The sequence below is a fragment of the Lactuca sativa genome, chromosome 4, assembly GCF_002870075.4.
Source record: "Lactuca sativa cultivar Salinas chromosome 4, Lsat_Salinas_v11, whole genome shotgun sequence".
Taxonomy (NCBI): domain Eukaryota; kingdom Viridiplantae; phylum Streptophyta; class Magnoliopsida; order Asterales; family Asteraceae; genus Lactuca; species Lactuca sativa.
The window spans coordinates 250,048,473-250,060,472 of NC_056626.2; positions in this window are offsets into that span (position 1 = coordinate 250,048,473).

The window sequence follows — 12,000 nt, forward strand, 5'->3', positions numbered from 1 at the left end:
GATGATGTTGTTGCTTGTTTACTACTTTACATTGTTGTGATACATTACATGACGTCCTCCGCCCCATAACGTTTCCACCGTTCTCGGTTTTGGGGTGTGACAATATGTTAAATCATCATAGTCAATAAAGTCATATCGAAAGATAATCTTGCCGATCCGTTCCTTAAGCTAACATTACTAACCAAGTCTGATAGTTTGACAAAGACAAGAGGCATTTGATTTTTGCAAATGTTTTGGCTTGAAAACACTTGGAAAATTTAGTTTTAAATTTGAGAACTTAAGTAGTATAAGACTTTATCTGATTTGATGATTATTAAGTGGAAATCTTAATATACGATTGGGATCAGTAATTTCATTAGCTTATCAATGTGTTATTCTTTTTCATGTTTTGAACTCACTTCCCGAATATCAATTTATTCAAAACTCCACAGTCGTTCGTACTCTTGGAAGCGAGTATAAGAATTAAGACTGTTATGACGTTAGTGGCTTGTGCATAGAGATTATGCATAGCATAGATATTGTGCTAACACACATAAATACTTGAAATAGAGATTTAAGTATTGGAACGACCCGCACTTAGAGATTACTTCATGGTGTAACACCATATTTTCGTATTCCAATAGAATTCAATATAAATTGTTATTTATAAAATCTAAAGTACATATATTACTTTTTATCCACATTAATTGTTATAAACATGTAGGAAACATCAATACGATTTCAATAGATATATAAAATTCCCGAATCCGGCTTTGTATGAGGAAGTTATGTTTCTTAGAAGTTTCGCGATTATAATGACATGGATATGCACGTTGTAAAATTTGAATCATAGATACATTACTTAGTAGCCTAAGTAATATGAAAGAAAGTCGTAGTAATTGTAAAACCGAGAGAGTGCATGTCGAGAATGTCCAAATCTTACTTCATTTGAGGAAGTTATATTTTCAGAAGTTTTAGCGCAGCAGTGTGCGACATGGAAACAGAAATTAAGATCGGTTGATTGTTAGGAAAAACAATCTAAATGAGAATTGATGATCTTGATGATATGATTCGGTCGATATAAAGATAGTCGAGAACAGAGTCCGTATGAAAGATTTATGAATTTTACACAGTCGTTAGCAGTATAATATATGTAGACTGTTAAATTTAAGATCGGACAAGAATTAGCCAACGGAGTCTAAATGAAATTTGTAGTACTCGATGATAGCTACGTGTGGATATAAATAATGTCAAAAACGGAGCTCGTATGCAAAAGATATGAATTTTTAAAGATTCATGATTTTACCCAGTATGAGAGGACCAAAAGCTGCCACGTGTCACGCCAAAGGCCGTCCCTCCCACCTACCAAGGGCGCAGTGCGCCAGGTAGGTAGGCACAACACGCCTCCCCCAGAAACCTCCTATAAATACATGTCAAATGCTCACTTTTTCCTCAAAACTCATCCATCCCTCTCTGAACTTTCTAAGATCAGAATTTCTGAAATTCTTTAGATTCTAGGGTATTTGAGTAGAATCTCTAAAGCTCTAGGATCCTGATAAAAAGGAGCGTTCAGTTTCGGAGTCCTTCAAAATTTCTGGTTTTCTCTAAAACTCTTTGTAAGTTAGGCTACACTTACTACGTTTAAAGTGTAACTTATATTTATATTCATAGTCATTGTTATGAATGTATAAATAAGATTTATCAGTATTTCTAGTTATATACTGATTGATCTACTTACGGGAGAGGTGTATAGAATGGTCATGTTGGTTTGGTTGTTGGATTTCAGAAAGGCTATATGCCGAAATGGTCATGCTTCCCAATTATCCGGCCTGGCTGATCCTTATTTGACAGAACTCTCGGTATTCATTGGGATTAGTGAAAGATCTAGTTTTCATTACAAGATCATCATAGATATTAATAAGTTATATTATTATAGGTTAGTACTAGTTAAGCACGTTACCTTCCAGTAGGATCGCAAGTAGAATCACCCAGATAGTTTTCAATTGTCTAAGTAAATTATCCAAGTGAGTTTTTTCACTATATTATGTGCTCCAGTATATATCCTCTGTATTTTAGGATAGAGTAGCCATATAGTATGCCATTAGGCTAGTTATGTTAGTTGCATGTAGTATTGGATTATTACATGTTGTACTATTTATATACGTAGATATATTAATGGGGAGTAGAGGGTGGCCAAGCCTCGGGCTAAAGTCAAATAAACTCGGGCGGACTAGCAATATGCTAAAGGTCAAAGTTTAGATCAACTATATGCTAAAGGCAAATATAGGCGGACCAGCTTCGTGCTGAAGGCCAAGGGCAGACCAAATTTATACTAAAGGCCATTAAGTGTATGCATTGTATATGTATTATGGTGTATGGTATTTTGGAGAACTCACTAAGCTTCATGCTTACCCAATTAAATATAAATGTTTTTCAGGTACTTCATTGATTCGTGATAAAGGCAATGTTCGATTGTACATACACGCATCCGCAACATGTTTCCACATAATGTAAATATACTTTTATATATTTGAATAAATAAAAATGAAAATTTTGGGTTGAAAATCGGGACATTACAAGTTGGTATTAGATCCCTGGTTTGAGAGAATTGGACAAAAATTTATGTGATTCCAGAATCAAACTGGGGATCTGAATATCTTAATAAATCTTTTTATAAAAAGAATAATACGAAGAGTGCGATGCGTGAAGTCGGCCAAAGTTCATAAAGAAAAGTGATTCCCAAAATATCCATATAGACATGTATGATGATATATAAAATGTTAGAAATGCATGCTAGTATATAAGCTAGGGATCATTTCAGGAATTATAGGATAGAATTTTCTGATACTTAAGATGCCTTATAGCCTAGAAAATGTTTGTTATTTGCTGCTTAGAACCTATATTGATATTAATTGGTTGTTTGAAAATGTATTAGGTTGCATGCTCCCAAAATTAAATAGTTTTGGATTGCTTGATTTGGCTCTGTGCAGCTCTCGTTTAATTCCAACCATTCTACTGTCGAATCTTTCATTCGACGGGTTGTTTGATTTTAGCGGCATACAATTGTATTCACCTGATAATTAGTTAATATTTTTAGAAGTTCTTCCTCAACTAATAGTAGGGTGAAGTAGAAAGTAATCTTATAGTGAGAGTGAAGTTTAATATATGTTTGATAAGGCATATATTTGTAAGGTAGGGCATTGGTAAAGATGGAAAATCCTAGTGGATTCTAGGAAAACGTATTGTATGTGCTCATGAGAGATATACATATGTTTAACGGACATCGGGTGTAGTATTGGAAGTGACTTGGAAACTACGAGACAATTCTCGTGACAAGTATGAAAGGTAGTAGACATGAGAGTTAACGGAAATTATGTAATCTTATTGTATATTATGTTACTTGTTTGATTCATTATCTTGATATAGTTAACTCTCTTAACTAAATTATCAAAGTAAAACTCAAAATTTATCATAACAACTAACATATTCCATAAATTTAGAATCATGCCTCGCACTAGGAGAAACCCAGGACAACCCAAATCCAATCCTGATCCGATGAGTCAACCGCAATTGAGGAATTAGTAGCCCAACGCGTCGTTGATGCAATAGCTAACCTAGAGACCCCTAGGAACATAGGATCAGGAGGAAATGGAGGTGAGAGTTTGAAAGGTGATAACTGATGTCCAACCTGAGTCTGTTCATACAAAGATTTTATAAATTGTAAGCCAAAACCCTTCCATGGAAACGAAGGAGTAGCTGGTTTGACTATGTGAATAGAAAAGATGGAGTCTATTTTTTAGATAAGCTTTTGTTCGGAGGACTACAAGGTTATGTTCACTGCATGCACCCTGGCAGATGCATCCCTAAGCTGGTGGACCAGTTATACAAAGACCATGGGAATTAATGTAGCAAATGTCATATCTTGGAGAGACTAAAAACCTGTTCATGATTGAGGAGTACTGCCCAAGCTAGGAGATACAGAAGTTGGAGCAAGAGTTGTGGAATCTGACGATGTAGGAAGCTAATGTTGCCACTTATATAAGTCATTTCAATGACATTTACACCTTATGTCCCGGTATGGTCACCCCAAAATATAAGAAGACGAAGATGTATATTTGGGGATTGTCTCAGCCTATCCAAGGTTTAGTAACTACCTCAAACCTAACCACCTTTGACAGCGCCAAAAGACTAGCCTTTAGTATGATCAATCAAGGGATTCGTCATGGTACAATGGTCCAGAAGGCTGACCTTCTGAAGGTGGAGGATAGAAAAAGGAAGTTTAGAAAGGATTTCAAAGGGAAGGCTAGGCAACCAGTAGAAAAGAAGCAGAAAGTGATCAGGCATTTGCGGTTACGATAACCTTGGAAGGGACTACCTCTGGAAGTAGCCCAATACAAAATGAGTGTGGCTTTCATCACAATAGAGCATGTTTGATATGCACTAACTGCGGCAAGAAAGGTCATCTTGCCAACATGTGCAAAACCCCACCCAATGGAGGAACCGCAACAACAAAAGGTCGAGCGTGCTATAAGTATAAAGAAGTTTGACACATCAGGAAGGAATGTCCAAAACTGAAGGGACGAGGAGGTAATGCTAGGAGTAAAGCATTTGTGATAGGAGCTAGAGAAGTTGTCCAAGATCCGATGGTAGTTACGACTACATTCCTAATCAATAATTTATATGCAAATATACTTTTTAATACCCACACTGATAGAAGCTATATTACTCCCAAATTTAGGAAATTATTAGACCACCCATCTAGTAAACTTAGGGAAGCCTATAAAGTAGAAAATGGATAGCGACTAATTCAGTAGTACCCAATAAATACTTAGGAAATGTACCTTAACATTAGATAACCATGCTTTTCTCGTCGACCTTATGTCAATGGTCATTGGAAGTTTCGACGCCATTATCAGTATGGATTGGTTATCCCCTAACCACGTCAAAGTATTATGCTTTAAGAAAGCATTACGTCTACCCCTACCAAATGGAGAACCCTTAATCATCTACGGTGATAAACACGGTAGAAATATTAGGATCATCTCTTGTATGAAGGCCAAGAAATACTTGCAGAAAAAGTATTATGCCTTCTTATCTTATATTGTCAATAGGAAAGACAATAAGAAGAAAAAGATTGAGGAAGTACCTCAGATGTGCGATTACCCTGATTTATTCCCTGAAGATCTACCAGGTCTGCCACCAGCTCGACAAGTAGAGTGTCGGATAGATCTAATTCCAGGAGCTGCCCCAGTAGCACACTATCCTTATAGATTGGCACCATCGGAGATGCAGGAACTCTCCAGCCAACTACAAGAACTTCTTGACAAGGGTTTTATTAGACCAAGCTTCTCGCCTTGGGGAGCACCCATTCTATCTATCAAGAATAAGGTTGGATCTTTCTAGATGTGCATAGACTATAGAGAGATAAATAAGTTGATCATTAAAAATTAATATCCACTACCCCGAATAGAAAATCTCTTCAATTAACTGTAAGGATCTAGTTACTTCTGTAAAATCGACCTAAGATCTAAACATCATCAACTTCGAGTCATGGAAGAGGACATTCCAAAGACTATCTTCAGAACACGATACGGTCATTATGAGTTTTTGATCATGACCTTTGGATTGACCAACACCCCAGCTATTTTTATAGATCTCATGAATCGAGTGTGCAAGCCCTACTTGGACAAATTGGTGATTGTATTCATCGATGATATTCTGGTATACTCATGAACCAAGGAAGAGCATGGGCAACATCTTCGAGTGATCCTAGAGATCTTAAGAAAAGAAAAGTTGTACGAAAAATTCTCCAAGTGAGAATTTTGGATAAGAGAAGTAAACTTTCTTGGGCATGTTGTAAGCAGCAGGGGTATTCATGTCGAACCTTCCAAGATCGAAACGGTAAAGAATTAGGAAGCACCCAAGACCCCAACAGAGGTTCATCAGTTTTTGGGACTGGCTGGCTATTACCGGAGATTTATAGAAAATTTCTCTGACATAGCCAAACCCTTCACAACATTAAGCCAAAAGGAAATAAAATTCGTTTAAGGAGACCAACAGGAAACATCTTTCCAAAATATGAAGGAAATTTTGTGTAGCGCACTGATACCATCCCTTCTAGAAGGTACTAATGACTTAGTAGTCTATTGCAATGCTTTGTGTCAGGGGTTGGGATGTGTATTAATGAAAAGGGAAAAGTTCATACACTATGCCTCAAGATAAATCAAGATGCATGAGAACAACTACACCACCTATGACTTAGAGTTGGGAGCGGTATTTTTGCCTTGAAGATTTGGCGTGATTACCTTTATGAAACAAAGTTTATAGTCTACATCGACCACAAGAGGTTGCATCACATCTTGGGTCATAAAGAGCTCAACATGATACAAAGAAGATGGTTAGAATTGCTAAACGACTATGATTGTGAGATTCATTATCACCCAGGAAAGGCTAACGTCGTAGCTGATGCCTTGAGCCATAAAAACGAGTTAAACCTCGTAGAGTCAAAGGACTTACAATGACTATTCAATCTAACCTAATCTCGCAGATTAGAAGTGCTCAACTCAAGGCTTTAACTGAAGAAAACGTTAAAGAAGAAGGCCTCAGAGGAATGGAAAGATAACTAGAGATTAAGGATGATGGAACGAGATATTTCATGAACCGAATATAGTTTTCCGAAATTTGAAGGGGCCAAATAACTAGGTTTAGATGATGTCCATAGGACTAGATATTCCATACATCCTAGAACAGACAAGATGCATCTGGACCTAAAATCTCTTTATTGGTGGCCAAACATGAAGCTTGAAATTGCGACCTATGTAGGTAAATGCCTAACATGTTCTAAGGTAAATGCAGAACATCAACGACCCTCAGGATTATTGCAACAACTAGATATTCCCTGGTGGAAGTGGGAGCAAATCGCAATGAACTTTGTTACTAAATTACTAAAGACTACTATTGGTTACGACACTATTTTGGTAGTTGTCTATACATTAACCAAGTCAGCTCACTTCATCCCAATAAAAGAGACTGATAAGATGGAGCAGCTAACCAGGACGTACCTTAGAGAGATCGTCAGATTGCATGGGGTGCCCTCATCTATTATCTCTAACATAGATGGCAAATTTACCTTTTGTTTATGGCATAGTTTGTAAAACTCCTTTGGTACTCCCCTCGATATGAGTACAACCTACTATCCTCAAACTGATGGCCAAAGTGAAAGGACCATCCAAACGCTGGAAAACATGCTCAAAGCATGTATGATAGATTTCGGAAGTGCATGGGATACTCACCTTCCTTTGGTTGAGTTCTTATACAATAATAACTATCAAACGAGCATTAAAGCAGCATTTTTCAAAGCACTATACGGCCAAAAATGGTGAGCTACTATTTGTTGGATAGAATTTGGCGATACTCAAATAGCTAAGAAATTCGCAGGGGATACCCTATGAAAAGGCTCAGAGATTATCCACGAGACAACATAAAAGATAGTGTTGATACGATAAATGCATGAAAGAAGCATGTAACCGTCAGAAGAGCTACGTCGATGTAAGGTGCAAACCCTTAGAGTTCCAAGTCGGGGATAGGGTGATGTTCAAAGTATCTCGTTGGAAAGGAGTTATAAGGTTTTGAAAGCGGGGAAACCCGAATCTGAGTTACACAGGAGCATTCGAAATCCTTGACAGGATAGGTCCAGTTGCCTATCGACTTAAGTTACTCCAAGAGCTTAATAACATGCATGACATCTTCCATGTGTCTAATCTTAAAAAGTGTCTTTCCGACGATACGCTTGTTATTCCACTTGATGGAATTCAGATTAACCCTTAACTAAACTTCATCGAAGAGCAAGTCGAAATCATGGATAAAGAGGTCAAACGAGTCAAGCATATTCGGATTCCCATTGCCAATGTACAATGGAAATCTAAGCGAGGACCAGAGTACACATGGGAACGAGAGGACCAAATGAAGAACAAGTACCCTCACTTGTTCAAATGAAGCTAGACGATAAGATAAAATTTCAGGACGAAATTTCCTAAACATAGGGGAATGTGACAACTGAGAGGATTTCGTCACTGATAACCATTAGAAAAGAGTAGGAAAAATAGATGTAATAGCTTAGTATTGTAACATTTGATTTTGAGATAATAAAAATCAAAGGTGTCATTACATTTATTTGTTAAAACGATTACTAGGCTCGAAATTTAGCATCTAAAAAGTTGTATCATTTTCTAAGTTGGTTAACATACTTGGAAAGTACTCGTTAACATGATCCCAATGATATAAGATTAGTAAAAATATGAATCCAATTGAAAGAGTTATGGATTTTATAAAAATAAAAATCAACCGTATAATTAAACTTAATTACTTCAAAACGGTACTTAGAGATTAGTTGAGTTTTGACTAAATGTGAAAAAAGGAGATTTGTAGTACTCCTAAAGATAAAAAAAAAATAGGATAAAGAGTGCCAAAAACGGGATCCGTATGAGAGAGATATAATTTTTGTAAAATCATTTATTTTTACCCCCATTAGGCACAAAAATGAAAGTCAAAACTAGCCAAAGCAACCAAAAGAGAGTTGTAGCACCCCTTGAGATCATCACATAGATATAAAGAGGGCTTAGATCGGAGCTTGCACGAAGAAGTTATGATTTTTACAAAATATTTTCATGTGCGCGAGCTGCGTGCCTATACCGTCGCGCACCTGATATCGGATTCGAGTAGATTGCGAGTGATGTGGTCAATTGGGGTAGTGACACGTGGCCTTCACTCGATGGAGCCACGATGATGACGCACAACTCGCCCAGATATTTTCATCACACACACTCCAAATCTATGCCTATAAATAGAATGTTGGGCAGAACCCATTCTGCACACCATCTATTCTCTCACTCTCTCTGCATCTCTCGAGGTTGATGCCCTTGGAGTGGTCCTCAGAGTCCCTAGCCCAATTCAACCCTAAACCAACGGTCTCATGTGACTAAGTGATTTCACGGTCGCATTTTACTGTTTTAAAAGTTTTACGTGGGAATACATGATTATCAAACTGCTTTATCAAAGTATATATATATATATATATATATATATATATATAAATATCAATCGTTTTATAAAGCTTGAAACCTTAGGATAATGTAGCTATAGATACTATACCTAGCTGTAAGCTATGATATTATGCCTAAGAGTTATGATGTCTGATAGGCTAGGAAGAAATATTACTTAGATGTTATAATGGACAATTTCCTATGATAACATAGTACTTTGACTTAATGTTGGTCAAATATAGGGATATGCATTGTACCTAATCGTTACTTGTCCCAAATATCCAATTATCAAATTAACCATAATTAAGGTATATATATATACATATGTGTTTGTGTGTGTGTGTATATATATATATATATATATATATATATATATATATATATATATATATATAATTATGAGATCTAAAAAGATATAATTATCAAATATAAAATTAAAGAGGGTTTATATTATGATATTTATAGGAAATCACTAAAAAAAGATACAATTTAAAAAGATAAAATACTTAAGGTTAATGCGTTAGTAAACTGATATTATTCATTAGTCAAACAACGTCGATTATGGGGCTAATGGTAATACATTGCAACCACCTTAGAGATCTGACTACCAAGAGGGACGCCTTAGAGTGGTAGGTAAAATACGTTAAGATTAGTAAAATATTCTAAAAGATAGTAAATTAGGATTAAAAAAACATCTTAAAAATAATAAGATAAGATCGGTAAATATCATAGTAAATTAGGATTGGTAAAGTATCATAACAAGATACTAAGCTAGAGTTTATAAAATATCTTAAGAAGGGTTTTTCTAAAAGAAAAAAAATTGTTAATTTAACACAACCAAATAAAGCATAAAACTATAAAAAGTTGTGCACTCACCAACATTATGTTGACGTTTTTAAAAATATATGTATTCTCAAGGAAATGACTATGGAGGATAGTCGTGCCCAGCATGAAATCTTGAATGAAGATTGTTGGATTTATTCTCATTTGTTTGTCATTTCTAGTTATGTTCATCTTGAATGAAGATTGTTGGATTTATTCTCATTTGTTTGTCATTTCTAGTTATGTTCAGGATGTGTGTTTGACTTATTAAACAATGTAATTCCAAATAAATTATAATAAATAAAAAGTATCATTTTTGATATATATATATATATATATATATATATATATATATATATATATATATATATATATATATGTGTGTGTGTGTGTGTGTGTCGATCCAATATCCTTTTGTCGCACAGCTCGGTGTTTCCGCCGTCGGTCGGAGTGTGACAAAAAGCGATATATTTGGGTCCTCTGATGATTTGTTCCCGACATATGGAGTGTTTGGCAAGCCCAGACTAATTGATGTGTTCAATTAGTAGTCTGAATTCAGTCGTCATAAATCGGAAATCGAGAAACAGAATTTTGGACTATGAGATTGATTATAATCCATGTTTCATATTCATATGATATCTTGTATGAAATCTCATCGAATCTACTTACGTGGTGGCAAAATTTGAAGATACATATGAGGAGAAAGCTAATGTAATTGTGTGAGAGACAATGTCTTACCAGTTGGTAATGAAGTTAAATTATTGTGATCAATCCAAACGGAGCTATAAGACCACCACCAGGAGCGGATCCAAGGGGTTTCCGGAATGCCCCTCAAATTTTTTTAGCGGTGTAATTTTTTAGGAAAATTTCGTTAGATTCTGCAAGTATTCACATATTAAATAAACTACAAAAGACTAAAATTAAAATAGTTATAGATCAAGTGGTAAGGTGCATGTCTTCCAAACCCTTTATCCTAAGTTCAACTCTTGCCATGGATTTTTCCTTTTTTTCTTAATTTTAACTATTTTGGAAAGAATCATCGTATCCCATTTCAAATGATAATTTACATCATCTTTTTTCCCTGAACTTTTCAAATTGTTTCATATTCTACAATGGTTTCCATTTTATGTTTTATATAAGAAAATTATTTAAATAAATACCGTACACAAACATATATTGATATTATGTATTCTAATTGGATATAGATTTTAATTCATTAAAATGTGCGGGTTCAAGTTTATCATTGACATCTAGTTTTCAAAATTCAATTTCAACTTGTAGGAATTATCTTATATATATGCATTTTTTTCACAGTCCTGTTTATATAACAAGACTTGAGGTTAGCTTATGATTTGATTAAGGTTTGGGTTTAAAACCAAACCCGAGAAACCCAAATACCCTATAAAAAAATTGGGCTACCTTAAAAAAAAATTAGGATAATCATTTATTTTGATCTTGACTCTGCCACTGACCACCACACAACAATCGGTTATCTGGTATGGGCTTTAACCACGAAATAAATGTATTATCCTCCTAAGGGAGGAGGGAGTCATTCTCCCAACCCACTGAACCCACTGCCACATCATTTTTTCTCTTTTATTTTTTTTCATCTTTCCTAACCCACAACACATGGAAACCCTATCTTTTTGAACTCACTCAACCCACTCAATTAAAAAATACAAAACAATCAAATGTAAAATCTTAATTAGCAATAGAGTTATCAACAGTATCACTCCTGCTTCATCGGGTTGGTTGATTGGTTTCACTAACCCACTTCATCATCTCTCTCTCTCTTTGTATCTTAGTTGTTTTGTATTTTTTTAATTGAGTGGGTTAAAAAAGATAGGGTTTTTGTGTGTTGTGGGTTTGGAAAGATGAAGAAAAAGAAGAAACAAAAATTGATGTGGCAGTGGGTTGGGAGGGAACGACTCTCTCCTCCCTAATACAATTTCAAACCAGATTCACACACACACACACACACACACACACACACACACACACACACACACACACACACACACACATATATATATATATATATATATATATATATATATATATATATATATATATATATATATATAGTAAAATTGACAATTTTAAATAGATAATCATACCCGATGAACATCAATGACCACATGGCATTCAGTCATCTGTA